We start from the raw sequence: 25,688 nt of genomic DNA, 5'->3' as shown, positions 1-25,688 counted from the left end.
TATGACTTTTATGAGAAATTATAATAATAAATAGCAGGTGTGCATCATGAGACTTTTTTCCTACACAAATTTCTCTTGGGATATTAGATGAGGTATTAAATCAAACCAAAGAGGTCTTATGCGTCTGGTGAAATAAAACTAAGAATACTAGAGCAGAACTCTTATATAATTATATTTTCTCTTGGGAATATTAGGATTTTTCTGAATACTTTAAATGATTATTATCATTATTTTGTTCTGCATGCATAGCAGTTTTTGAAATTCTTTGATGAAGAATAACAACTATTAGCAGGCCGACCAGATAAACATTTCGATGAAGAAAAATCACGACTCATTCTAGGCTAGCGCTTACTATGAAAACGCCTAGCATCTTGACAATGTATAGTTATCTTTTCAAAGACTTCATTAACCCCAGATTAGACAGCTCTTTCCAGCCTTTCAAAATGTGTTGTCTGGCATACAGGTGGCCACTGGCTCTCTGGAAAGCATCCTCTCTCTAATGATTGCTTCTCGGTGTAGCTTGATTCATTCAGCGCCAAAGATACCTGAGACATCTCTTCAGGGAACGCGGCCCAGATGGCTGCTTTGGAAAAGCTGGTGTTGCAGACATTTCATAGCTAAGATGGAACACGATTTCTCCCCAGAAAGCTGAGATCATCAGTGAGTCCCAAAGAGGATCCCTCAGCTTCCTTCCCACCCCCTGCCCCTGCCCTAATCCTGGAGGCACTCAGTGATGTTCATGTGAATGCGTCATGGTCCTTGGCCCACTGCAGTGATGGGATGTGTAATTTCTCATTTTTTTTAAAAGGCAAGCATAATGGTATTTTATTATTATTTCATTGCTGAGAATTTACAGGAGATATTATTTTATAGCCTTCATCCACAGTATTCCATCTATTTATCTCTGTTTTTAATTAAAAAATTGTGATTAATTACATATAACATAAAATTTACCATTTTAACCATTTTGATGTGTGCAGTTCTGTGGCATTAAGTACATTCACATTGTGTGCAAGTGTCATCACCGTCCTCTCCAGAACTTTTTCATCCTCTCAAGGGGAAACTCTGTACCCTTTAAACAAAATCTCCCCATTCCTATCTCTCTGATCCCTCGCATCCATAATTCTACCTTTGTGTCTCTATGAATTTGGCTACTCTGGGTGCTTCAGTAAGTGCAATCACACAGTATTTGTTCTTTTGTGTCTGGCTTATTTCACTCAGCATAACGTCCTCAAGGTTCATCCATGTTGTAGCAGGTGTCAGAATGTCCTTCCTTTTTGAGGCTGAAGCACGTTTCCCTGTATGGATAGACCACGTTTGTTTATCCACTCAGCTGTTGAAGGACATTTGGGTTACTTTCACCTTTTCACGATACATGTATCTGTTTGAGACCCTGCCTTCAATTCCTCTGGGAATCCTCTCAGAAGTGAAATTCCTAGATCATGTGGTAATTCTATGTTTCATTTTTTGAGGAGCTCCCATACCGTTTTTCACAGTGGCTGCACCATTTTGTATTCTCATTATCTTGTTATTTTGCTAAGATAGCTTTTATTCATTGTTTATGTGCTGGTGACACTGATAAGGTCTATGTTTGTGGATTTTTTTTATTTAAGAAGTTGAGGTACAATTTGCATACCATAAGATTTACTCCTTTAAAAGGTATATAACTCAGTTGTTTTTAGTATATCCACAGGGTTTTGCAAAATTTTCACAATCTAATTCTGGAATATTTCCATTAAAAGTCACTTTCATTCCCCTTTCTTCTCAGCCCCTGGCAGTCACTAACTGAATTTCTGTCTATGGATTTGCCTATTCTGGACAGTTACACAATGGAAGCCTATGATATGTGAGTCGTTTGTGACTCGTTTCCTACACTCAGTGTTCTGTTTTCAAGGTTCATCCGTGATGTAGTAAGTATCACTGTTTTATTCTTTTTTTATGGCTGAACTGAATTCCATTGCACGAATAGACCTCATTTTGTTTATCCAGTTATGGATTAATGGACATTTGAGTTGTTTCCATGTTTTGGCTCTTATGAATAATGCTTCTATGAATATCCATATGTAGTTTTTTTGTGTAGACATCTGTTTTCCATTCTCTTGAGTCTGTTCCTTGGTCATATGTTTTTTTCTGTTTCACCTTTCGTGGAACTGTCAAACTGTTCCCATTTTACATTCCTATCAACTATGTATGAGGACGCCAGTTTCTCTACGTCCTTACCAACACTTATTCTTATCTGTTGTTTTGTTACAGTCATTCTGTAGGTGTGAAGGGCTGTCTCATTGTGGTTTTGGTTTGTAGTTTCCTCACGCCTAATGATGCTGAGCATCTTTCCATGTGTTTGTTAGTCATGTGTATATCTTCATTGGAGCAATGTTTATTCAGATCCTTTGGACATATTTAATTGGGTTGTGGTGCCTGAGTTACTTAATCCTCACTAAGGATAGTGCTGTATTGCCACCCTTGTGTAGATGAGAAGAAATGAGACTTACAGAGGCTGACCAGTAGGAGAGCTGGGATTCCACTCCAGGTTTGTGAGATGCCAGCCCCACAACTTTTAACCACCAGTCAGTTGCTTCTAACTTGGGCTCCTGCCCCCGTGAGACTGTCACATGACTGTTTTGTGTCAGTGCAGTCCCAGCAGCAAGGATTTTCCAATTAAATGGTACTTAGGGGTCAACATTAGATGAGTAGCTGATCTTCTGTTCTTAAAATCATCAGACTGACCAAGAGTTTCCATTCTCCACTGGTTGGGCTGATCCTAAGGCAGGAATTTATATATGGCTTCCTTGAGAGTTCCTTATTGGTTGTAGATGCTCTGTTGATGTGTGTCATAAGGCTAAAGCATAACTCCTGTCACCTGGGTCTGACCATATTTGTTTAGGGCTCCAGTCCTGTGTAACCTTGACCTTCTGATCTTTGTGTGTTTCAGAAGTCTTGATCTCCTTTAGATGTCCTAGGACTCTTTTCTCATAGTCAAGATCACTGTGAGTGCTTTGTATACTCTTCATTTTTATTTATTTTTTATAATATAATTACAAATAATATAATATATAAAAATATATAAATAATATAAATAAATAATACAATTTATTGTCAAATTGGTTTCCATACAATACCCAGTGGGTATCAAATAGGTGCCCTCTTCAATGTCCATCACCCACTTTCCCCTCTCCCCCACCCCTCATCAGCCCTCAGTTTGTTCTCAGTATCCAAGGGTTCTTATGGTTTGCCTCCCTCCCTTTCTGTAACTTTTTTCCCCCCCTTCTCCTCCCCCATGGTCTTCTGTTAAGTTTTCAAGATCCACATATGAGTGAAATCATATGGTATTTGTCTTTCTCTGACTGACTTATTTCACTCAGCGTAATACCCTCCAGTTCCATCCACGTTGCTGCAAATGGCAGGATTTCATTCTTTCTCATTGCCAAGTCATATTCCATTGTATATATAAGCCACATCTTCTTTATCCATTCGTCAGTTGATGGACATTTAGGCTCTTTCCATAATTTGGCTATTGTTGAAAGTGCTGCTATAAACATTGGCTTACAAGTGCCCCTATGCATCAGCACTCCTGTATCCCTTGGGTAAATTCCTAGCAGTGCTATTGCTGGGTCATAGGGTAGATCTATTTTTAATTTTTTGAGGAACCTCCACACTGTTTCCAGAGCAGCTGCACCAGTTTGCTTTCCCACCAACAGTGCAAGAGGGTCCCCGTTTCTCTACACCCTTGCCAGCATCTATAGTCTCCTGATTTGTTCATTTTAGCCACTCTGACCGGCATGAGGTGGTATCTCAGTGTGGTTTTGATTTGTATTTCCCTGATGAGGAGTGATGTTGAGCATCTTTTCATGTGTCCTTTGGCCATCTGGATGTCTTCTTTGGAAAAGTGTCTATTCATGTCTTCTGCCCATTTCTTCACTGGATTATTTGTTTTTTCAGTTTTGGAGTTTGGTGAGTTCTTTATAGTTTTTGGATACTAGACTTTTATCTGATATGTATAGTTTTCATTTTTATAGGAAAAAAACCACACACATAGGGTAAGCTAACACAGTGCTTCGTGAACCTGAGTGAACACCTGAGTTACCCAGAGCAGTTGTTAAAACAGACTGTGGCACCCCCACCCCAGAAATTCTAGTTTAGTAGGTCTGGGGTGGGGAGCCTGAGAATTTATGTGTCTTACAAGTCTTACAGGCCCTACTTTGAATAGCACCAGGTTGGTAGTTGCATTCCTGAGGCTCCTGGAATTATATCCAATTCCTGCCTAGCTTCAAGTTCATCTAAAAGTTGATCTCACCCATTTTATACAAACTCTGTCCTCATTACTTACAAATTCCTATCAACTAAGGGCAACTATTTTACTCTTCTCTGAACAGAAATGGGCCTATATATGTAATTGCCCTTGTATTCCCCTCTCCCAGGACCCCCATATGTATGGTAGGCAGAATTCTAAGATGGCCTCCAATATTCTGCTTTCCTAGTGTGCAGCCTCCCATATGATTGCCTCTATTTGAGTATGAGCAGAACTGTGGGTATTATGTGATGTCACTTCTGCTATTTAGCTGCTAATCTATTGATACTGAGTTAAATCAGAGACTGTCGTGGTGGGCCTGACCTAATCAGGTGATAGCTTAAAAGGAATTGGACCCTCCCTGAAGTCGGAATGATTGGGTGTGTGAGGTGGGGCTTGTTCAGGGTCATGTAGCAAGAAATTGTGGGCAGTTATAGGATCTTTGAGTGGCCACTAGCTGACAGCCAGCTGAGAATGGAGCCTCAGTTCTGCCATCACAAGGAACTGAATTCTGCCAACAATCTGAGCCTCAGATGAAACCACAGCCTGGCTCACATCTTGACTATGGTTTGGTAAAACCCTGAGCCCAGGGATCAGGTCCCCTGTGTCTGTACGCCTGAGCCACGGAAACTGTAAGATAATGAGCTTGTGTTGTGTTGCGTCACTTTGTTTATGGTAACTTGTTACATGGCAATAGAAAAGGAATGCATTATAGACAATACTTGACTTTGCCATGCCAAGCCCACATGCTTACTGCTTCAGTAGACAGAACAGAGCAATCCCCAGACTCTTCCTGTTAGTAGGGTTGGGCCCACATTTGGATAACCCTCCTTCCTTATCCCTCCAAACACACCCATTGGCCAGCATCCTAAAGAGAACATCATCATGCTATGTGTACTTTTAGCACCAAAAACAACTCTTGGAAGCTTTGAAGTTGCATTGTTTCTTTCTTTTGGAGCAGATCAAAATTTTTATGGGGCTCTTCTTGCTAGCAGAACAAATAAATCTAAGTGACTGAGAACTTACTTTCCACGTATGTTCTGTATCTCAAAGGTAATTGTTCCTTACTTTTGTGTATTTCAGCGTTATCTTTCCCCGACTGACTGTTTACTCCTTAGGACTGAGGACCAGCTGTTCATCTTGTTTGTATGATGTAGCATCCTTGGCAAACAATTGAGCTCATCGAATATGCATAACACAATATATGTAGCACACAGACTTGACTGCACCACCTTTATTCCTTACCTGGGGCACTGCTCAGTCTTGGTTTTGTGTATCTAGATGAAGATAGTCAGTAAAAGGACATACTCACATCTAGTTTGAAAGGGAAGGGGCCTCGTAGACCACCCAGTTCATTTCCCTCATGCTACAGATAAGCAGCAGGAAATCAGCAAGTGTTTTTTTTCTTAAATAAATGGTTCATTGAAATATACTTTTAAAAATTAAACGTATCTAGAGAACCTAGCAATGCCGCAATTGAGAAGAATAACGATCTAAAAAGTCTTTTTGAAATTCAGTAATTTTTGGCCCCAGGAAATATCTGCAGTGTGATAACCAGCAGCCAAGAGACTTCAGGGAAAGACAAACAGCTCCTGAGGTGATTTCGTCCTTATTATGTCAGAATCTTTGGTTGGCTGGGCACTTGCCCACGCACCGGGAAGGCTTATGCCACTTGGAATGGTGGGGTAAATAACACGAGGATAAATCTTTTGATTTAAAACAGAGCTCACTGGGTGCTGAATTTCTACCCATTTGCAGTTTAATAGAATGAAGTGCCGTCCCTTAAAGCTTTTAAACACAGTGCTTTTCCCATATATACTTCCGTTCTGTTAGACCCTCTCAGAACCACAGAAGGCAGTTTGTTTACGTCATTCTGAGGAATCAGGAGCTAACCAAAGAGTGATTCTCGTGTTCCTAAAACCTGCACAGGTTTTATCCCAGTCCATTCAAATTATTGGTGGCTTCATAATGTTAAAACAAATGGAAAACAAAGTGAAATTGCCCCCCCATCCTCCATTCCAACCTCTCCCTTGAGTGGCTGTTTTATGTAGGTGAAATTGCAGTGTGTTTCAGGTAGCACAGTATGGCAGGTGGAAAATCTGGATTCCAGTTATGCCCTGGCTCCTAAGGGGCGATACAGTCTGAGCTAGTCCAACAGTTCCCGTGGCCTCTGTCTGTTTTCTTGTGAAGTTAAGCATTTTACCTTGTCAGGTAGATCCTGTTTGTAATTTGCCGGGAAAATCAGCATTGACTAAATGGAGACCAGTTAGGTCATCAGCTGTGATAAAACATCAGCTTGATTATTGTTTATTGCAGGGGTCAGCAAAGCATTCCTGTCAAGGGCCAGATACTGAATTATTTTTGGCTATGTGATGACTACTTAGTTCTGCTGTGTGGCACAAAAGCCATAAATGAAAGGGCCACTTCCAATACAATTTTATTCCTTTTTATTTTTATTTTTTTCCCACAGTAGGTTATGGCAGGATTTGGCCCACATGCTCCAGTGTACTGACCCATGTTCCACTGGTTACTTCCCAAGGAACTGGGATTGTACAAAATTAAGGAACAGAGACCTAGAGAGAGGGTCTGGTTGGGGGCTCTTGTGGATCCTTCTGTGATAGGATGAACTACATGTGGGTGTTAAGGCTCCTACTGAAGAGTGTGAGCTCAGGCCAGTCACTTCTCTGGCCTTAATCTTCTGTACCCCCAGCCAGGGGTAAGTAAGTCACTTTCCATGCGCAGTCACCATCAGAAGTCCTCACTGTCTAATTTACTCCTCACCACAGCTCTACGAGGCAACCAGTCTTATGCTTCGCTGCCCATGAAGAGCCATTGGGGAGCTTATAAATGTCCCAGTGTCCAGGTCCCACTCTTTACTATTACATCAGAATCCCTAAGGGGAGGTCGGGGGATGGGGGGAGTTGGGGGAGGATGGGCCTCAGCATTTGGAAAGCTGCATGGCTGCATACCTTGGTTTTGCCAAGTTTGAGAACCAGTATTATCAGGAAGGTATTCTCATCTCTGTTGTACAGAGTTCACAGGGGTAAGTTTCCAAAAGGATTCACAGCAAGAAAGCAGGCAAAGCACAATTCAAACTTAGGTCCCTAAAATTTCACTGTTTGTGTTTCTACTCGCTATGTTATTTTCATTCTACAACTGAATGAGATTGGAATTGTGAGCCAGTGAAAAAAACCAAGAAGTTTAGTGTGAGTACTTTATAAACACTGAAGTACAACATATAATTGTTATCATCATCATTATTTTCATTATTATTATTATTATTATTATTGGGTATTTGCTAGAGCTGGTGTGTTGTCTGTGCTGCATAATACATTAGTAGAAACTTAGTAGCTTAAAACAATACCCATTTATTGTCTCTTTCTTTCTTTCCTTGGATCAGAAGTCTGAGGAAGGCTTACCTGGGCTCTTTGCTCAGGGTGTGACAGGGTCTCACTTTCTTTTTTTTTTTTTTTAATTTTTTGTAAATTTTTAAAAATTTTTTATTTTTTTCAATATATAAAATTTATTGTCAAATTGGTTTCCATACAACACCCAGTGCTCATCCCAAAAGGTGCCCTCCTCAATACCCATCACCCACCCTCCCCTCCCTCCCACCCCCCATCAACCCTCAGTTTGTTCTCAGTTTTTAACAGTCTCTTATGCTTTGGCTCTCTTCCACTCTAACCTCTTTTTTTTTTTTCTTCCCCTCCCCCATGGGTTTCTGTTAAGTTTCTCAGGATCCACATAAGAGTGAACACATATGGTATCTGTCTTTCTCTGTATAGCTTATTTCACTTAGCATAACACTCTCCAGTTCCATCCACGTTGCTACAAAGGGCCATATTTTGTTCTTTCTCATTGCCACGTAGTATTCCATTGTGTATATAAACCACAATTTCTTTATCCATTCATCAGTTGATGGACATTTAGGCTGTTTCCATAATTTGGCTATTGTTGAGAGTGCTGCTATAAACATTGGGGTACAAGTGCCCCTATGCATCAGTACTCCTGTATCCCTTGGGTAAATTCCTAGCAGTGCTATTGCTGGGTCATAGGGTAGATCTATTTTTAATTTTTTGAAGAACCTCCACACTGTTTTCCAGAGCGGCTGCACCAATTTGCATTCCCACCAACAGTGCAAGAGGGTTCCCGTTTCTCCACATCCTCTCCAGCATCTATAGTCTCCTGATTTGTTCATTTTGGCCACTCTGACTGGCGTGAGGTGATATCTGAGTGTGGTTTTGATTTGTATTTCCCTGATGAGGAGCGACGTTGAGCATCCTTTCATGGGCCTGTTGGCCATCCGGATGTCTTCTTTAGAGAAGTGTCTATTCATGTTTTCTGCCCATTTCTTCACTGGGTTATTTGTTTTTCGGTTGTGGAGTTTGGTGAGCTCTTTATAGATTTTGGATACTAGCCCTTTGTCCGATATGTCATTTGCAAATATCTTTTCCCATTCCATTGGTTGCCTTTTAGTTTCGTTGGTTGTTTCCTTTGCTGTGCAGAAGCTTTTTATCTTCATAAGGTCCCAGTAGTTCATTTTTGCTTTTAATTCCCTTGCCTTTGGGGATGTGTCAAGTAAGAAATTGCTACGACTGAGGTTAGAGAAGTCTTTTCCTGCTTTCTCCTCTGGGGGGGGGGGTCTCACTTTCTAAACAAGGTGTTGGCTGGTTGTGTTCTCATCTGGAGACTGGACTATGGAAGGATCTTTTGCCACACTCCCCCAAGTTGTTGGTAGAATTCATTTCTTCGTAGAATTAATGAGATACCCGTGACATTTTGTTTCTTCAAGGTCAGCAAAAAACATCACTGTAGCCAGAAGTCTCTGCTTTCAGGAAAAGCTAAGGCCTTCTTTATAAGGCTAGCCAGATTAGGTGAGGTCCGCCAATGATTACCTCCTTTAAAAAAAAAAATAGATTGCATTTTTTAGAGAAATTTTAAGTACATAGAAAACATGAGGGGAAAGTACAGAGATTTCCTTTATGTCCCCTGCCTCCACACATGCATAGCCTCCCCTACTGTCAACATCCCACATGAGAGTGGTACTTTTGTTACAAGTGACACGCCATCACCCAAAGTCCATAGTTTACGTTAGGGTTCACTCTTGTATTATACCTTCTGTGGGTCTTGACAAATGTACAATGACATGTGTCCACCATTAAGTATCATGCAGATAGCCCACTACCCTAAAAATCCTCTGTGCTCTGTCTGTTCATCCTTCCCTCTCCCATAACCCCTGGCAACCACCGATCTTTATAATTTTTCCATAATGTTGTCTTCTCTGGAATGTCACATAGTTGGAATTGTATAGTATGTAGCCTTTTCTAGACTGGCTTCTTTCACGTAGTGATGTGTATTTTTGACTCCTTCGTATCTTTTCATGGCTTGATTATTTTATCTCGCTTTTTATTAACTCAGAGTCAGCTGATTAGGGATTTTTAAATCTTGCAGTGTCCCTTCAGTTTTGCCATGTAATGAGACATGACCTAGTCATGGGGATGATATCCCATGGTAATATCAGAGGGAGGAGATTATATAGGGCTGTACAAAAGGGCAGTGGGAGTCTCGGGGACCATCTCAGAATTCTGTCTCTTCCGCTGGGGAAGCAGAGCAGCCTGTGACTGGCAACGCTTTCCAAAATGGAAGACCACAGGAGCTCACAGGAGCTCCAGGACCACTGTTTGCAGTTCATGAGCCAACCCACAGTGTTGTACCAGTCATTCCATTACTCTGCAGATAGCAGCAGCACTTGACCAGTGTTGGGATCTGAGGCCCCTACTCAGTGGTTTTTCTTTTAGCCTATTTAAGGGGCAGAATAAGCACAGCATGATTTTCCAGTTCAAAAAAAGTTTGGAGAACCCCCAAGTACTTTTTCGAGTGTGGTCAGCGCAGTGAACCACGTTGGGCAAAATGGAAGGAAAAAATGCCTCTAGCAGGATGAAACGTGAAGAGAGGGATGTTGCAGGAGCAGGCCTGTTCTAACCACACCTCCGTGTGATTGGCTGAAGATACTCTTGTTGGAAGAAATGTGTTTGGATGAGGCTGGGCGTAGGTGTGCATTCCTTGAGAGGATCTCAGAGTCCATCCATCACTGAATAGTATGACCTATAGCAACTGCCTTTGAACTTGACCATCCTGACCGAAGCCTCAACACTCACCATCGCTGACAGCAGGGCTTGGGGCCCCTGGGAAAGTGGTGGTGATGGCAAGCCATAGAGACAGAGAGGAGAGACAGAGAAAGTGGAATCATTTTATAATGCCAGTGTGGATTTTGCTTTCGCCAGTAGCTTCCCATTTCGTCTGTCCAGTCTGTGTATCCATTCTCCTAGTTGCCAGTGATATACAAAAAGGCCCAAGTCCCAGACACCCTCCCAAATGATCACATCCTTTTGTGTTTGTTCTCAATGAAACAAGCTTTAGAAAGCTTCCTTCTGTCTGCACTGGGAAGCACTCTGTCAGTTCTGACTAAAGTGAGGAAATGGCATTCAATGAGAATGCACTGGGCATCTTAGATACTGAGCAGAGCCCCAGGGCTCGGGGAGCTCTGCCCTCAAGGAGCTGGCTATACACTGGATGGGGCCCTGGCCACAGAAATGCACAAAGGTGGTGGGAATGGAGGGGAAGGAACATTTAACACTTCTGTGGACACAAACCATAAGAGACTCTTTTATTTTTAAGTTTATTCACTTTTTTTTTAATGTTTATTTATTTTTGAGACAGAGAGAGACAGAGCATGAATGGGGGAGGGGCAGAGAGAGAGGGAGACACAGAATCGGAAGCAGGCTCCAGGCTCTGAGCCATCAGCCCAGAGCCCGACGCAGGGCTCGAACTCACGAACCGTGAGATCATGACCTGAGCCGAAGTCGGTCGCTCAACCGACTGAGCCACCCAGGCGCCCCAAGTTTATTCACTTTTGAGAGAGAGAGAGAACAGGCATGAGGGGCAGAGAGAGAGAGGAACAGAGAGAATCCCAAGCAGTCTCCGTGCTGTGAGTTTGGAACCCAACGCTGGGCTCAAACACACGAACTGTGAGATCATGACCTGAGCCCAAATCAAGAGCCAGATGCTTAACAAGAGACTCTTAAATACAGAGAACAAACTGAGGGTTGCTGGAGGGGAGGTGTGTGTGTGGGGGGGATGGGCTAAATGGGTGATGGGCATTAAGGAGGGAGCTTAGTGGGATGAGCACTGGGTGTTGGGGCTCACTGGGTGTATGTGGCCACCTGCTCCTATTATCCAGAGGGGATTATGCGTAAGTGTTGGTTGTCTAACATCAACATGTGAACCTTAAATCCCTGGTAAGAATCTGGTTTCCTTCAGAAACCAGCTTCAGTCTTTGGGCTTGCAGAGAACTTTCCATGGTAATTTGCACTTAGGGGATAGGAATTTAAAGAAGGATCTGGAAGGTACCTTTTCAAGCTTAAGAACCCCCCGAAGAAATCCTTCACCGTCTTAGGCCAGGGGTTGGCAAACTGCACCCCTCCTGTTGCCTGTGGTGGTATGGCCCACAGCTTAAGAATGGAGTTGGCATTTTGAAATGGTTGAAAAAAACAAAAGAAAATGCTATATAAAGATCGTATGTGAAAATTATATAAAAGTCAGATTTCATTGTCTAAAAAGTAAAGTTTTGGGGCACCTGGGTGGCTCAGTTGGTTGACTCTTTAAAACAATTTTTTTTAAATGTTTGTTTCTTTTTGAGAGACAGAGAGAGACAAAGCACAAGTGGGGAAGGAGCAGAGAGAGAGGGGGAGACAGAATCCAAAGCAGGCTCCAGGCTCTGAGGTGTCAGCACAGAGCACGACGTGGGGCTCGAACTCATGAACTGCGAGATCACAACCTGAGCCCAAGTCGGCGCTTAACCGACTGAGCCATCCAGGCACCCCAATTGAGTCTTTTATTTTATTTTATTTTATTTTATTTTATTTTATTTTATTTTATTTTATTTTTTTTCAACGTTTATTTATTTTTTTTTTGGGACAGAGAGAGACAGAGCATGAATGGGGGAGGGGCAGAGAGAGAGGGAGACACAGAATCGGAAGCAGGCTCCAGGCTCTGAGCCATCAGCCCAGAGCCCGACGCGGGGCTCGAACTCTCGGACCGCGAGATCGTGACCTGGCTGAAGTCGGACGCTTAACCGACTGCGCCACCCAGGCGCCCCAATTGACTCTTTTTTAAAGTCTATTTGTTTCTTTTGAGAGAGGGCACAAGGTGGGGGAGAGGCAGAGAGAAGGGGAGAGACAGAGAATCCCAAGCAGGCCCCGCACCGTCAGCAGAGAGCCCGATGCGGGGCTCGAACTCATGATCCATGAGATCATGACGTGAGCTGAAATCAAGAGTCAGACGCTTACAGACTGAGCCATCCAGGTGCCCCTCAGTTGGCTGACTCTTGATTTGGGCTCAGGTCATGATCCTGGGGTTGGGGGATCCAGCCCCTATGTTGGGCTCTGCACTGGGCATAAAGCCTGCTTGAGATTCTCTTTGTCACTCCTTCTGCCCCTCTCCCCCACTGTGTAAAATAAAGTTTTATTGGCACGCAGCCACCCCCACTGGTTTATATATTGCCTGTGGCTGCATTGGGAGAGCAGCAGTGGGGTTGAGTAGTTGCTACAGTGACAGTGTTAACCTGCAGAACCTAAGATATTTACTGCCTGTTCCTTTACCAAACAACTTTGGCAACCTCTGCCTTAGATCATGGAGTAAAACAAGTGGAACAAAAACATACACGGCTTGTAAAATAAGTAGGAGACATTCTGCCAATCTGTATGAGAAGTAGAACAAAACATACACCACTGTACGGACGGCTTGCAAAGCCTGCTTGGTAACCAATGATGGAAACGTCGGCAGGAGGTTGGGAAACGTGACTACATTTAAAATAAAATCAATTTCCGCATTTACATGTACCGGTGCCAGTTCAAATACAAAGAAAAAAAAAACCATAATGCTTCTCATTCTGGCAAGATTTGAGGGTAATTGGGGGCATTGGATGTGTTATCTGATTACACCCAAGCATGCTTCTTCTGGAAATTCTGTGGATATGATAAAGGAATGGCCTGCAAGTTTGAAAGGAATGCTGAGGCTCAGTTTCACCCTGAAAACAAATTGACTTGGGTGCTGAGCCATTTGAACATTCAAGATCTATTTTTCTCTCCTTGTCCTCTAACCCTCCTGCCTTTATATTTTGATCAATCTGTTTGCATTCCAGTTTATTCATGTAATCAGATATTTATCAATCACCTGCTGTTTGTCAAGCACTGCGCTCAGCACTTGTCATTTACCTGGGAACAGTTCAAATTCTTGTCCGTATGGAGCTTAGAGTCTAGCAGGGAAGTCAGAAAAATCCACAAGATATTATGTGACTTGTGCCTTTTTATAAACAACAATAAGTAAACCAGGCAGCATGTTAGATAGGAAAGAGAAGCAAGAAGAAAGTAAGGTGGGTGAGGGGACAGTGGACTCGCGTACAGGCTGGGCTATGTTGCAATTTTAGACAAAGGGACCAGTGTTGCTGTGAGGCTCACAAGAGAGGTCTTACTAGTTGGCCTGAATGATCAGTCCTGACGTCAATAAACATCTGAGGGTATCTGAGTGTCCCCAGGCAGGCCAGCAACTAGCTTGACCACACAGGAACAATAAGATGGTGTGGAAATGACCAGAAGGCACTGGAAAAGCTCTTTGATTCCTACCCCACTAAGTTCAAATTGAAGATAATTCTACAAGCCTGCTGGAAACACAACTTGTCAAGTGAATTAGTATGATTGAATGAGTCCCGGCAGCATTAAATGACCAATGAAATGGACACAGCCTGGCTGTGAGATCTATTTCTCTATTCTGCGCTGTTGTCTGGTTGGTGAAACAGTTCATGCGTCCACTGGGAGTGCTACTTACCCTGGTCCAGATAGGCCTTGCCTGAGCCATACTAGAACCTTCCCCCACACAGTGGGATTTAGATGGATTTAATAAGCAGGCTCAGTAAATAACTGTGAAACTCTGCAAAATTGAGCTTTCTTAAGTACTTAGTGTTAACTTGTTTTGTACCGGATAGAACGCTCCATCATCATCTTGAGATAATAGATTAAATTAAGGTTCAATTAGCTTTGTCCCTGATCCCAAAGTAATCTCCTGAGTTCAAATGTTCAATTTCATTGCTTGGAATCACTTTGAACATGTGAAATGTGTACCAGTGTACCCACATAAACATAGCTACATAAATATAATGATACATTAAAAATACAAAGTGTAAAAGTATAGTTAATGTACTATATGTATGGATACATAATGTACACAATTACATATATATGTTATCCAGTTACATCCAGATAACTAGGTAACTTATTTGTGGTATATCTTTTTCAACTAGATGTATAGAAATATCATATGCAATGTATAAATATGTATTAAATTATTTTTTATTAAATATAGGGGGATGGGGTAGATATATAATGAGGATATAGTTATGAGAAGTGTCTCCCTGGTTTGTTTTGGAAAGATTTTTTTTAAAGCTGAGCACAGAACTAGAATTTAATTTATTTCTGGAAAGGAGTTGATGGAATTTGAATCGAAAAAATAAGCAGACTTTCCGATTGGGTTTGAAATGTAATTTGTAATGTAAATTTTGGGGAAAATGGTTATTTTTCTTTTCTAGCAACCTAAACCATTTTTAGAGGCGCTCTCTGTTCTCTTTAGAAAACTAATAGAGATAACACAGTCATTCATAGGAAACATAGAAGTTCAAAACAAGCCAGTTCCATAAATAGAAACATCCTCCTAAGAGGTGGCTGGGTGGCATGGGGAGGGCCCCCATTTGAGCAATGACTCCTTTCTGATGCTCAGTGATGCCTTTGTACAAATAACAAAGGGCAGAAAGCTCTTGTGGAAATCTTTGCTCTAGGCCAAGAAACAAAATGAAATCTCTCTTTTTAGTAAGTGCTATTTGTGTGTAATACTCCTATAACCAAAATTTAAAACTTGCATTGTCGTACATAGAGATAACTGATTTTGTTCTCCTAACTTCACTGTAAATGAAAACCATCTGGAAATTTGCCAGCTCTTTCCCAGTTATTATCTCTGTATTTGTTTTATTCTCCCCAAGTTTCTGGGTGATGATAGCTTAGAGTCATTTTAGGGAGCGTGGTCCCTATCCCTGCCTGCCCAGAGATTATGATGTTATGGTCTGGGATGTGGCATAGGCATCGGGATTTTTACCCTGCCCACCAGGATCCTAACATTCTGGCGTTCTCACTTTGTAGGAGAATTACAGTCATCCAAGGCTTGTCAGGGCCTCAGCCAAGGCATGGAGTCTTTGTAATTCTCACCCCATTGATGAAAAGAAGTGACTCCCTTTACAAATGACAAAGTAATCAGTGCCTGTGTTAATTGGAGCCTTACATCCTTGAACATGTACTGTTTAGACATTTCTGTGGAGAATCCAAGGCTCCCGAAAGCCACGGAATGCACATTTGTCATGCGAGACGTGAGTGAGAGAGAGAGATGCTTTGCCAGTGCAAAGAGGTGAGGGGGGAATTCTATTTACTGTTTCCCTTCCCATTCAATTTTGGGTTTGGGTTCCTGGCCACCTCTGATTGAGAGAAGGTGCCAGGCAGCCAGGACAGCCCTGGGTACCGCTGGAATTGCCCAGAATATTGCCAGGGAGCTGGGTGAAGTGGGGACCTACCAGCTGACTTTCTCCCTGTTCCAGTTGCTGTAGGGCAGATAAGAAAATGGGCTGGAGCAGCAGATAACTCAGCCAGAAAGGCCGTCTTCAAAAAGATCTAACCTGTCATTCCCTAACCAGTGTCTTGGCTTTCCCAGCTCAAGCATAAAGAGATGCTGCGAGTCCCTGCCTCTGTGTAGCAAGAATAAATGAATTCACAAACGAAAGCACCTAACAGAATGTGGGGTATGCAGTAATTGCTCAATAAGTGCAAAGATTATTACTATTTTGGTACAACCCTTTATTTTTTTTTTTCTGGCAGTGATACAGCTTCTTTTAGGATGTTAAGATTCTTTTTTTCCCCCTCTCTTTCAAAGGAAAGTGAGGATATGGAGATCAAATAAAAACAAATACATGTTGGGGCGCCTGGGTGGTGCAGTCGGTTAAGCGTCCGACTTCAGCCAGGTCCCGATCTCGCGGTCCGTGAGTTCGAGCCCCGCGTCGGGCTCTGGGCTGATGGCTCAGGGTCTGGAGCCTGTTTCCGATTCTGTGTCTTCCTCTCTCTCTGCCCCTCCCCCGTTCATGCTCTGTCTCTCTCTGTCCCAAAAATAAATAAAACGTTGAAAAAAAAAATTAAAAAAAAACAAATACATGTGAAGTATAGGTGTTAATGGGAGTAAGACATCTTCAGAGAATCACTTCATACCGAGCTCGGTAGACAGTTCCAAGTGCTGGCATTACATCGTTGTGGGAGTGTTCCAGTGTTCAGCCTGATGATTCTCGAATGGTGGACTTCTTACCTGTTATTTCCTTCCTTCTCAGCCTCCCACCCACCATCCTTCCTCTTCACGGCTTTTCCTCCAGGGCTAAGACACTGCTCAGGACCCTTTGTTTCGCTGTAGGTGCTTGGACTTCCATCCCTTCTTTATCCTTGTTTTCTTCCCTCTTAACTACTCTGTTAAACTCTGTTTCTGGGGCGCCTGGGTGGCTCAGTCGGTTAAGCGTCTGACTTCGGCTCAGGTCATGATCTCACAGTTCGTGAGTTCGAGCCCCGCGTCGGGCTCCGTGCTGACAGCTCAGAGCCTGGAGCCTGTTTCAGATTCTGTGTCTCCCTCTCTCTGACCCTCCCCCGTTCATGCTCTGTCTCAAAAATAAATAAATGTTAAAAAAATAAATAAATAAACTCTGTTTCTGATTCTGTGTCTTTCTTTTTTTTTTTTTTTAAGGTTCATTTATTGATTTATTTATTTTGAGAGAGAGAGAGAGAGAGAGAGAGAGAGAGAATGAATCCCAAGCAGGCTCCGCACTACAGTGCAGAGCCTGACAGGGGGCTTGAGCTCAAACCATGAGATCATGACCTGAGCTGAAACCAAGAGTCGGACGCTTAACCAACTGAGCCGCCCAGGCGCCCCTGATTCTCTTTCTTTCTAACTCTAGGGACACCCTTTACAGGAAATGTCGTGTCCATCTTTTGTCACATTTACGCAGGATTCAAGTGAGGAATCAGGCATGCTGTGATCACTGGTCCGTGTGTGGCCTTAGCTCTGGTTTATTCCATTCCCTAAATAATACATTGAGCAGCCACTGAACCCAAGACTTAGCACATTGTTAATCACTTACACCACCTGTGCTTCCTTACCTTTTCCGCCTCCTTGCCCTTGAAATACCTAAAAGTCTGATGTTTGGGTTTTTCATTCCCTCGCTTTGACTTTCTCACTGTTTTTATCACACACATCTGTATGCCTAAATAATATGTAGTTTACCTTTGCTTTTTTTTTTTTTAAATATATTTTATACAAAGAATATCCTATGGGGACTTGGTTTTTTCACTCAGCCTTTATTTCTAAGGTTTTTGTAAGATGTCGTTCATTCACTCAGTTTGACTCCCATAACGTATTTCTTTGGGGAGCTATGCCATGATGATTTACCCATTTTCCTGTCTTAGGGCATCAGGGTTGTTTTTAGACTTTGGGTTTTATAAACAATGCTGCTGAGGATGTATTCTCAGTCAGGAATCCTTGCACACCTGTGCAAAGCTTCTCTTGGATCGCAGTCAAGGTTGGAAGAGCTGGGCGAGTGATGGCACCAAATTGTTTTCCTAGGAGGGGATACCAGTTTATATGCTTACTGGCAAGGTGTTTCTCCCTTTCGGTCCCTTAAAATGGAGGGGTAGACTCCTGTCCTAAGTCAGATAATATTCACTACTACTGCTAGGATGCCCCTACCCCAAACCATATCCACTGCTTGGGGTACAGACTGCACTCTTTGTATGTGTATGTGTTTTTTTTTTTTAAATGTTTATTTGTTTATTTTGAGAGAGAGAGAGCAAGTGTGAGAGGGGGAAGGGCAGAGAGAGAGAGGGAAAGAGAGGATCCCAGGCACCGTCTGTGTTGTCAGCATGGAGCCTGATGCTGGGCTTGATCCCATGAACCGTGAGATCATGACCCATGCAAAAATCAAGAGTCAGATGCTCCACCGACTGAGCCACCCAGGTGCCCCTACACTGCATTCTTTGTACTCACAATGACTTTGTAAGGCAGGTATCATTCTCATATTGCTAATGACTGAAATTTAATCAAGAGTTGACAGTTGACCCAGAGTAAGTAGATCCCAGACTTTAGGCCCTTTCTAATCCTTTGGTGGTCTCCTTTGAGGAAGCCAAAAGGACGTTTCCAAGGTTAAGTCAACATTTTGCAGAATAACTTTTCCTATCTTTCTGAATATCCATCCGGTGCCTGCCTTTCTGGGATTGCAAGATTTGAAGGGTAGAAGCAACTGGGGTGGTTTTCAGCTGAAAGCGCATCTACAGCTAGAGACCTAGTCAAGAAATCACTGGACTTGTATTTCTTAGGTTTTCCCCACCTATCTGTCACTTTCAGGTAGTGGGTGAGGCCTAGAGAGGAGGACAGGAAGGGATGAATTATGTACGGATGTCTTAACCTCAATGGGTCCTCCTTTTTATAATGAAACCTGTTTAGACACCTACGTGATTCCCAAACCACCCCTGATGTTACATGTATTTTACCAGAGTATTTCTAGGCTGTCAGGACCATTTCTTAATGTGTGTGATGTGCTCTACAAGATGGCCTAGTAAAATAGTATCACTATATCTATCTGTTAGTAGCAAATCCAGGAGAGACTCGGCAATGCTTCACATCTGGAGTATATCAACCAGATTAAGAACTTGAGGGTGACAAATAGCATTACTGTTTTATCTTTGTGTTAGCCACTTATAGACTGGTCCTGCCTTAATGTGTGGTTAAAGTATATTTTTCATTAAAAAAGCAATACCTCGGGGCACGTGGGTGGTTCAGTCAGTTAAGGGTCTGACTTCAGCTCCGGTCATGAGCTCACAGTTCATGGGTTCCAACCCTGAGTTGTGCTCTGTGCTGACAGCTCAGAGCCTGGAGCCTGCTTCAGGTTCTCTGTCTCCCTCTCTCTCTGCTCCTGTCCTGCTCATGCTCTGTCTCTCTCTCTCAAAAACAGATAAAAACATTAAATAATAAGGGTTAAAAAAAAAAAGCAGTACCTCTCATCGTGTTATGATCAAAACAATGAAAACCAGACATGGTAAAAAGAGGGGTGAAACACAATCATGTGTTGTTTCTACCACCCAGAGACATTGACTACTAACATTTTAGTGACTGTCTTTCCTGTCCTTTTAAAAATGTATAACCTAAGAGTGTGATTACAGTAAATATGTAATTCTGTATTCTGCATTTAATATTATAATGTATTTCTTCATATTTTTACACATTCCTCTCAAATACTATATTTAATGGCACCATAATTTCCTACATAATTTTTCCTACCTTTCCTCTTAATATTTCCTTCTTTTTTGGTCTGCTTCAAGGATTTAGTAAATTATGGCCTATGAAGTTAATGTATTTAAATAGGGTCTTGGATAATATGGTGTATATTTCTGTGATGTGAATGTATCATACACGGTACTAGAAATGAAATGTCTCTGTATTCAATGATGAGAGAGGTAGCTAATTACTGACATGAATGAGGACATGGGAGGTTTTGTGGTGTAGGGCCCAAACAACCCAGACCAGTGGTGCTCAGACCTGTGCCTCAACCTCGCCTGGCCAGCTTATTAACGCCTGGACACCCCCTCCCGTGGACTCTGATCCTGCACATCTGTTGTGGAGCCCGTGGGTGTGCATTTATAGCAGGCTTCCAGCTTGTGTGGCTGCAGCTGGCCCACTGAGTTGCTCTGATACATAAAGCCGTGTCTTCTGGCGCACGGTAATAATTTTACACACTCACCGAACTGCTGTTGGTAATAATGGAGGCAAACAAGTTAGTAAACCTCGTGTAAGGGTCTCAGACCTTACTGGTCATTACGTGGCATTTATTGTGGGAGAGACCCTACTGGTCGTTACATGGCATTTATTGTGTACCATGTTATTGTATAGCTTAGTTAACATTAAAAATTGAGGCTAAACTTTCAGGTCCCCTTTGCACTAATTTTCCTGCTTCCCTGTGAATCGAGGTAAAGTTTTTTTCTCAATCATTTCTAACCCCCAAATCAATGATTACTGTTTTGCCATCACCAGTTGGGGTTCTTGGGGTCTCTTTGCCATGCTTTCTTGGATGTCACACTAAGCAGAAGGCAGAAAGTCTTTCAAGGCCTGCCCTCCTTGAGCATCTGGGCCTCCTTCTTAACTGTGTGCAAAAATCCTCTCATTGAGCATTATGCAGGAGTGAATTTGAAGCTGGGTGTGGACCATGCCCATTCCCCTAGCGGCAGCTGTGGGTTCCAGAGAATGAAAAACAGCATTTCATAAACGAATTATGCAAATATGATGTGGGTTGGGGGTGGAATACGATTGTCTGCAAAAGCAGAATGCAAATTACTTGTTTGTCCACAGCCAGTTTCTGTTCTGGGCACAGTCGCCTTCCTGGTACAAAATGTGCTACTGGCGATTTACCCTCCACCTAAGCAAGCAAACCCATGATCCACAAACACAGTATTTCACAAGTTCTTTTAAGTGTGTTCTCTCCCGTAGTGGCATGTAGGCTGCGTACGCTGAGGCATGATGTTTTCCAAGACCCCCGAGGATATGAACACCGTGGGCAGTTTCCCCCTCTGCTTGCAGATTCTCTTTTATGTTTTCAGGAAGAAAGCCCCATGGAACTGAAACATAATTATTTTTTATTTTGTCTTCATCACACAAGGGGTTCTTTCAGTACGGCTTTCAGTCCGATGGGGCAGAGTGGATCTTTTCGCTTCCCTTGAGTTTTATGGGCCCGAATGACAGAATAACCCTTTATAAAACAGTCATTTTGTTTTTTGAGGCAAACTTTGCGGACCCCTCCATTTGGTGCCGGCTGACCGTGGAAGTACAAAGCGAAAATTCAGCCTGGCATGTTTTGGACTAGCTTGGGTTATTATAATGTCCTCGGAGACTGAGTAGCCGGTGTAAAGCTCTCTCCAGGGAAGACACAGATTTCATTCGAAGAAAGAGGGGAAGGAAGGTTGCATCCTAGCTCTTTTGAGATTCTAGGATTATCCCTACCAAGAAAAAGTCGTCTCCCTGGCAACAAGAGATAAGAGAAAATGCCCATAATTTCCCCCCACCTACTCATTTAAAAAAATGCAGTGAGGCAGATGGTTTGGATAATGCAGGTATTCCAGAGTCTAATTTACTCAGTGTCGATAGAAGGAGCATAAATATTGAAGTGTTTGTGCTCTGCAGTTTGCAAAACTGCAGCTTGACAACTCTTTCAAAGATGAGAGCTTTCCAAAGATCCAGCCTCTCTATCAATAATCCAAACAGGATGTTGGCAAAGAGAAAGCATCAGAAGACCAAAATCCCTTGGCATGTGCAAAGGGGATGAATAGGCAGGGCAAAAAATTCAGCATGGTTGGGCAACACAAGATAAAAGAGAGCAAGGCTGACAGAAGGATAGCTAGAAAGAAACAAAGATCCAGCGTTCAGAATTGTAAACCATTGGGTATCGACAAGAAATCTTCACACAATCCGTTTGTTTTATGTAGCCATTCAATTTTGCATTGGACAATGTACTCTGCTTTCAAATGATGTTGCTTATAGAGGCTCTGTCTACATATTTCACCAGCTTGGTGGCTTTTCTTGGCCAAACCCAGCTACATTAATGGTGGAGATGTGTTTCTTGGCTTTACAAATGATGCTTACCTCTCACATGTATGTCAAGGTGCATGAGAAGGAAGGAGAGCTTAGGATCTGAGGTGGGAAAGGACTAATAGATGAGAATTTCTACTGAGAGAAATGGAAAAGCTCTTTGTTCCTTGCATTGTAAATTATTAAAAATGATTTCTGGCTTGTGTTGGTGCAGAATGAAAATTTTGGTTCCTTTAATATTTATCTGATGCCTAGAATCTAGATTCACACTGTGTTCAGACAAATATGTGATGTATGGATAAATTATTTTAAATTAAGCAAAAAAAGAGAGTCAAGTTTGGAAACTTTTTTAAATGTTTATTTATTTTTGAGAGAGAGAAAGAGCACAAGCAGGGCAGGGGCAGAGAGAGAGGGAGACACAGAATTCAAAGCAGGTTCCAGGCTCTGAACTGTCAGCCCAGAGTGCGATGTGGGGCTTGAACTCACGGACTGTGAGATCATGACCTGAGCCGAGGTCGGATGCTCAACCGACTGAGCCACTCAGGCGCCCCAAAGTTGGAAACTTTAACGTGAAATTTGGAAACATTTATCTCTGTCTTTATCTGTCTCTGTCATCTCTATTTATCTGTATTGGTGGGATATCCACCCGGATTGTATATATCTCTTTCTAAGATATTCAGATTTATTTTCCCTTTATGTGCATTAAAGGCAATATATTTAAACCCATTCTTTAGTTTATTCCAGGTAAACAACACAGGAAGATATCAGATAATCCTATGTCTATAATGAGATAGATTAGATAGTTTAGAGGCAGACTGGCTCTGTTTCAGCTCTTTTTGCCCCAAATACAGTGTTTTTTGTTGTTGTTGTTGTTGTTGTTGTTTGTTTGTTTGTTTTTGGCTGAAGTTCCTATTGTTTGGTGCATACAAGGAGGCTTTGTCTGAGATTTGCTGTATCTGGAGTATTTCCAGATAATTGTCAAGTGTGACTGATAAAAAAAATTTAATTTCCCCTGTTTAAAAAATAGTTGAATGTATGCCAATAGGTCAAAAATGTGTCAATTTTCTATTTTTTGAGGGCTGCGAAGTTCATCTCGGTTGGCCTCTCAGGGGATTCTTACCTTCTCACTCACCTCAGGCACATCTCAGGAGCCCTCTGTGCTCTCCCTGCAGGACTCTGATCAGTCATGCTTGTTTATTAGGCAGGATGATTCAAGTGGTGGAGAGCATGGAAAAAGAATCCTCCAGATGGTGAGCTTTCCAGTGCACCTTCGTGAAGGCTTTTGGGAAGCCTCCAACTTCTATTTTATGTTATGTTATGTTATGTTATGTTATGTTATGTTATGTTATGTTATGGTTAAAGGGATCAACTTCTACTATTTCATGGATGATATGAGACTTTGCACCAAAGATAAACTAATTTACTGCAACTCTTAGTGGCCATAATAGATAGTTGAGGGCATTGGGATTACCCTAAAATCTCTTTAAATTGATAGCTAATGGATGATTGCTTTTTGGCTGTGAAAAAATTAATGTATCAAAAATGTGATTTATATTTGCAGCTTGGATTTTGGGACGCTCATATAATATGCCTGATGTTAGATAGATGTTCAGGCCGGCATGTAAATGTTAGGCTATTGTGTATGCCTGTTCCAGGAGAACAGTGTATATGCAAAATGCTTGTATGACAAGGATTCAGTTGTTCAGGCTAAAGATGTACATTTACGTGGGGTCTCTAAAAATCTTTTTCCAATATACACATTTTGTTTCCATTCAGAAATACGTGCCTTGCTTGAGTATTACAAATGTTTTCCAGCCGTGATTTTTGACATACTTTTGAGACAGGATGATCAAAAAATTCACCTGAAAGATGTGTGAGCCCTTGTCATTCCATGGAGCCAAGTAATAATTAGAGGAGTTTGGACCAGTGTTATTTGAACGAGTCTTTCAGAAATTATCAGGAAAGAATCAAGGTTGTGATGAGTTGCATGAATTGGTTCTCCTTCAGTTTTGCTTTATGACGTCCTATTTTAAAATACATGACAAGTAGATATTTGCAGTCCAGTGAGTATTTTTTAAATATAATTTATTGTCAAATTGGTTTCCATACAACACCCGGTAGCTCATCCCAATAGGTGGCCTCCTCAATGCCCATCACCCACTTTCCCCTCTCCCCCAACCCGCATCAACCCTCAGTTCGTTCTCAGTATTTAAGAGTCTCTTATGGTTTGCCTCCTTCCCTCTCTGTAACTTTCCCACCCTCCCCCCCATGGTCTTCTGTTAAGTTTCTCAGGATCCACATAAGAGTGAAAACATATGGTATCTGTCTTTCTCTGCCTGACTTATTTCACTTAGCATCACACTCTCCAGTTCCATCCACGTTGCTACAAATGGCCAGGTTCCATTCTTTCTCATTGTCGAGTAGTATTCCATTGTATATATAAACCACATCTTCTTTATCCATTCATCAGTTGATGGACATTTAGGCTCTTTCCGTAATTTGGCTATTGTTGAAAGTGCTACTATAAACACTGGGGTACAAGCGCCCCTATGCATCAGCACTCCCGTATCCGTTGGGTAAACTCCTAGCAGTGCTATTACTGGGTCGTAGGGTAGGTCTATTTTTCATTTTTTGAGGAACCTCCACACTGTTTTCCAGAGCGTGCAGTCCAGTCAATATTTAGGGTTACGTGTCTTCATGTAGAAGTTAGCCCTAACAGGCAATTATGCCCCTCTCCTGGATGCATGTGTGGCTCCATCACTTTGTAACTTATTTTTACAGAGATGTGTCCATATTCTTTGAAATTGTATGTCCCCTCCTGATTATTCCCTTATCTATCCTATTGCATGTTGCCTCTGTGAGGTTCTTGTGAGCAGCTTTGCCTCAGTGCACAAAGCGGAAAATAACTAGAAGGTTTCTTCTTGGCTTTGGTTTTCAGGAGCCAAACATCCTAGGGAAGATAGAGGATGCTTTCTAGACAGAAAATTTAGGGAAGTTTGTGGCTTGAGGGGAGATGGTTCTCCCAAGAAACTAGAAAATTTTGATGGTGCCCGAGAGGGAGAGAAAAGGAGGTGTGCATACGAGTGCTTTCCAGGAGGGACCCGTCTCCACCTGCCCAGACCTCCCAGAGAGGCATATGGCTGAGCGGGGAGGCTGGTGGAGGGAACCTTTGAAGGCTCTGTACAAACTTTGGTGACCTGCCAACATCAAGAAGAACAAGAACATCTGGCAAAATACCTCCTTCAGCTATGGCCATTGTGAGGTCTCTAGGCAAGGTTCTGACACCAGGGAGTGAGGCAGCTTCTGGGAGCCCAGAGTGCTGGAGGGACTTGGGGGTTTAAGATTTTCATGCGGGTCTTGGTAGATATCCCCCACTCTGTCTCAGAGTCCCATTCTTTTCTCATTAAAGGTCTGCCTCTGACTTCGATGTCAGGCTGCGTGTTCAGTGTCTTTTGCATCTCTACCATTTGAAACATGAAAACTTGGACTCTATTTTCAAAATAATCTGCCCTGTGGTTGTTGAAGATGTACCTTAAATTGGTGGATGGCTACCCTGAGCATATTTCTTGCAAAGCTTCTGATGCCATTCAGAGAATTCCTCCTGCACTTACTCCTTGTCACCACTATTGTCACCTTCCCA

General features: G+C 42.3%; 1 long non-coding RNA gene across 1 annotated transcript in view; it reads left to right on the top strand.

Moving 5' to 3' along the window:
- LOC123595303 overlaps positions 1-25,688 on the top strand; it is a 363,332-nt gene that overhangs the window by 84,038 nt on the left and 253,606 nt on the right. The gene's annotated exons all lie outside the window — the stretch shown is intronic.

This window comes from Leopardus geoffroyi, chromosome X (assembly GCF_018350155.1).
Source record: "Leopardus geoffroyi isolate Oge1 chromosome X, O.geoffroyi_Oge1_pat1.0, whole genome shotgun sequence".
Classification (NCBI taxonomy): domain Eukaryota; kingdom Metazoa; phylum Chordata; class Mammalia; order Carnivora; family Felidae; genus Leopardus; species Leopardus geoffroyi.
The sequence above is the reverse complement of the archived record's forward strand: the minus strand, read 5'-3'. Positions and strand labels throughout refer to the sequence as shown.